The following is a 4,423-nucleotide window of genomic DNA, read 5'->3' on the forward strand; positions in this document are numbered from 1 at the left end:
TTCTCTGAGGTCTTCGCGTATCTCTTTTCCCAATCAGATGCTAGTTAAGGATCTTCTGGGAAATTCTGTGTCCTGGACTTCTGATGAGGTATTTTCTCCAGTTTTCAAGATACTTTTGAATTTTTTCGCTTATGTTGAAAATACTTAATACTGCTTTAGCATCTTCATTTCCGATCAAGTCTTTCTTTCTACAGCCCTTCGTCCTCCTTAGGAATCCCTTATCTGATAGAATTGTCTTTGTTTCTTTGCTTTTTTATGGTGGTAACCCAGCTTCCGCTTCCATAGGACTAATAATATCTTACAGCACAGCTTACATAAGAGATCTGAGAGATTCGTACGGAAGCTTAATTATCTACAACGTATTTGATCTCACTGGTCATTTCTTTGGAATGACATTATTTTAATTTTATAACTAGAAACTTTTAAACTCTATTTCTTGCATATTTCGTTCAGTTCGTATACTGGTCTCTGGAGATCATCATCAGTCCTTTTGAATTATGACGAAATCATCTGCAACCAGAAGCGCTTTAACGTGTTCCTCATTCGCTATCTAAATTTCTTTGTTTACTTTACATATCCATTAACGAATATGAATTCAATGTAAATATTAAAAAGGATAGGGGTTAGTTCCCACCGTTGTCTTACACTCTGGTTAATAATTATTTCTTCTGATTGATTTCTACTTCTATTTGTTACAAAGTGTGTATTTTTGTAAGTACTTTTGTCAAATACAAATATGTTTTTATGATTCTGCCTTGCGTAACAACATTGAGTTGCAACATTTCACACACAAAGATTTTTTTTTCGTCCGGCGTGTTGAACATGATGGTTCAGGATATCCGAAAATGTAGTAACTGTAGCAAAAAGAATAACAGCAGCAGTTATTTTCTAACACTTCGACTGTTTTCAGTCATCAGAGCCATTTTCGAGTGATTGTGTGCATAGCGTCGTGGAGGTACACAGGTGCAGGAGAGTACTGTTTGTCTACAGCAGCTATAAGGAATACACACTGAAGCACCAAAGAAACTACTATACGCACGCGTATTCAAATACAGAGATATGTAAACAGGCGAAACATGGCGCTGCGTTCGGCAACGCCTGCATCGTTGGAAATTTGTGGTAAGGTCTTACGGGACCAGACTGCTGAGGTCATCCGTCCCTAAGCTTGCACACTATTTAATCTAACTCAAACTAACATACTATAACGACGACACACACACTCATGCCCGAGGGAGGCATTATATTATGACAACAGGGTGACAATTATTGAACTATATGAAATAAAATCGTTATAACTTCTGAACGGCTTGCGTTAGGACGTTCAAACTGCACGGTTAGCCGCGGGGCATGATGGGAATTAATATGCGCATGCACACGCGCCTTGTTGTAGTCGGCCATACGGACTTAGGATGGGTTCGTCAAGAAGCAAAATTGGCGCGTTTGGGGGACCGAGAATCTGCATTTCGCGATCGAGAAATCTCTTCGTCCTCAACAGGTGTGGTGCGCAATGGCCAGTCAGGGAAAAATCAATTCCTTGATAACACGGTGACCACCGAACGGTACGTGAAGGTTTTGGAAGATGATTTCATCCCCATTTTCCAAAGTAATCCTGATTTCGACAAGATGTGGTCTATGCAAGACGGAGCTCGACCCCATCGAAGCAGGGCAGTGATGTCCTCGAGGAGCAGTGGAGGGACCGCATCCTGGCTCTGGGGTACTCAGAGGCCGCTGGCATGGTCTTCATTGGCCGCCATATTCTCCGGATCTGAATATATGCAACTCGTTTTTGTGGGGCTATATTAAAGACAAGGTGTACAGCAATAACCCCAAAACCATTGCTGAGCTGAAAACAGCTATTCACGAGGTCATCGACAGCGAGTCATGCAGAATTTCGCTATTCATCTGCGCCACATCATCGCCAATGATGGCAGGCATATCGAACATGTCATAACCTAAATCTGAATGCCCGTAGTGACGTTAACATGTTGAATAAAGTGTGTGAACGCCGAAGTTTGTAACTAATTTATGTTTCCTTCATATAGTTCAATAACTGTTAACCCTGTATATGCTTACGTATGTAATATGTATTAATGTATTACATAGCCTGTGTCTGTTTAAACGTTTGAGTATCATGTAAATATTAGACCTACGTGGCTCAAGAACTTCAAGAATTTTGCTAACTCAATTTCCGTTTAAACTTTTTTTAAATATATTTATAAATTGTATATACAAAAAAAATAGAAAGTAGAATTTTATGTCTCATCGTGGACGTAAAATAACGGCGGCATTTCACAATATAAATAGCATTATTAGAATTAGCTGGTTGTATTCTTCTTGCAACAATAACTTGTATTTTGTGCACAGCAACAGTCTGAATATCAGATTTCCACAAAATTGCACTTATTTGCGTGTTCAATCTTCAAGCCTGTCTTCCTTTCGGGCAAACAGTATGCTGCAGTAATAGATCTGAAAATGATCCGCTCATTAGATAGATATGCTTTAGAATATGTCGTTAAAATAAAACTACATGTTTACAAAAAAGTAAGAGGTAAATGCATGATTCTTGCACAGATTGTAAGTTAAATGATCCTCAAGTACGTGAAGTAATTTAAAAAATCTGAGACAAATTTTCATTTAAAAGTTAGCAGAAAACTAGTTGTGGTGTCACCGCCAGACACCACACTTGCTAGGTGGTAGCCTTTAAATCGGCCGCGGTCCATTAGTATACGTCGGACCCGCGTGTCGCCACTATCAGTGATTGCAGACCGAGCGCTCCACACGGCAGGTCTAGAGAGACTTCCTAGCACTCGCCCCAGTTGTACAACCGACTTTGCTAGCGATGGTTCACTGACAAATTACGCTCTCATTTGCCGAGACGATAGTTAGCATAGCCTTCAGCTACGTCATTTGCTACGACCTAGCAAGGCGCCATTATCAGTTGCTATTGATATTGTAAAGAATGTACAGACAAGAGCTACGTTCAACATTAATGGATTAAAGTTAAGTATTCCACCAAGTACCACCTTTTTTCTGAAGTCTAAATTCCTTGTTCTGTTCCAGACCTCACGCCAGCCTGCGTGAGCTTAAACGCGTGCCTTTCGGCTTCCTCCAAACTCCGTGGGTTGGCTCCTGCCAATCCACAACACGAGTAAAAAACATTGAAATGTATGCACACTGAAAAGCATTAAGCTAATTCTTAGGCTACTGTAACCAGGCATCACTACACACAAAGCAGTTTACAACACCTATTTGCACAGATCACCTTACTTTTACTTGTGTAAAAGTCAGATTTTATGTAACATGTTATTTGTTATTTTTAGAAATATGTAGATTAGTTGGTTCTACGTAGTATTTCGTTACTGAACGAAAAGAAGTTGGCCACTGATCCGTCAATCAGGTTCCTCTTATTGGGGGCTTCATTAGTGGCTAAACTTGTTGAGTTGCCGGCAATTTAGGGGTGAATATGTGTGGTATGCGATCACTACAGCAAGATTTGTTTACGTTTACGGTTTCGTTATAAGCCCCTTACGGCATAATTTAATTTTTCTTTTCTTTTTTAAAGTAATTATATTGCCAGTCCATAAGTCGACTAAAAGGAGGGATTGGTTGATAGGGTACGTTTTGAGATATCAAGAGATCACCAACATAGTATTGCAGGGAAGTGTTAGAGTAGGGAGGGGGGCGGGGGAATAAAAATTGTAGAGGAAGGCCAAGAGGTGGACACATTAAGCAGATTCGAAAGTATATATAGGTTGCAGTAGTTATTTGGAGGTGATGAGGCTTGAACAGGATAGACTGGCGTAGAGAACTACATGAAACAAATCTTTGGGCTGACGACCACAACACCATTGCCAGGGAAACCAAATTAAAAATAATGCGATGGCCGGGAATCGAACCCGGATCAACTGCTTGGAAGGCAACTATGCTGACCATTACACCACCATCGCCCGTTACGAAGAGGTGTCTGCTTGGCTGGGAGCGTGCGCGGCATTTTGTCCCTTTCACTGGCTTCGGGCCATGCGCCACGAAAGAGGTCGGCGAGAGTTCGTGAAGAGTCACAGCGACAGCAGACACGTGTTACCAGGTCCCTGACGTGCTGTTACGGCTCCGCAGACCCGATGTCTGACGGGACGAGCCGAGGCTACACGAGACAGCAGACGAAAAACACCCGTTGCTCAGTGGCGTGCTGTTTGGGGCCTTGTAGTCCAGGTAGTTTGTTTTGTATGTTTTAAGTGTGTAGTTTTCGTTAACGTCCCGAGAATTTTTCGTGGTGTAGTTAACCCTAAATCACTAAACCCAAGTAAAATTTACGATTGCAGTATTTTACAAAACGGGACATTATTAACGTAGTTTGTTATGTACTAAACGAGCAAACAAAGTTGACACTCAGGGCTGTGACTTATGGGAGCAACCGTAAAGTCAT

At 41.2% G+C, this 4,423-nt stretch overlaps 1 non-coding gene across 1 annotated transcript; it reads right to left on the minus strand.

Annotated features, from left to right (window-relative positions):
- Positions 1 to 3,875: 3,875 nt before the first annotated feature.
- Positions 3,876 to 3,947, minus strand: Trnag-ucc. The gene has a single exon. It is a non-coding gene; the product is annotated as a tRNA-Gly (tRNA).
- Between the last annotated feature and the right edge of the window lie 476 nt (positions 3,948 to 4,423).

This window comes from Schistocerca americana, chromosome 6 (genome assembly GCF_021461395.2).
Source record: "Schistocerca americana isolate TAMUIC-IGC-003095 chromosome 6, iqSchAmer2.1, whole genome shotgun sequence".
Lineage (NCBI taxonomy): Eukaryota > Metazoa > Arthropoda > Insecta > Orthoptera > Acrididae > Schistocerca > Schistocerca americana.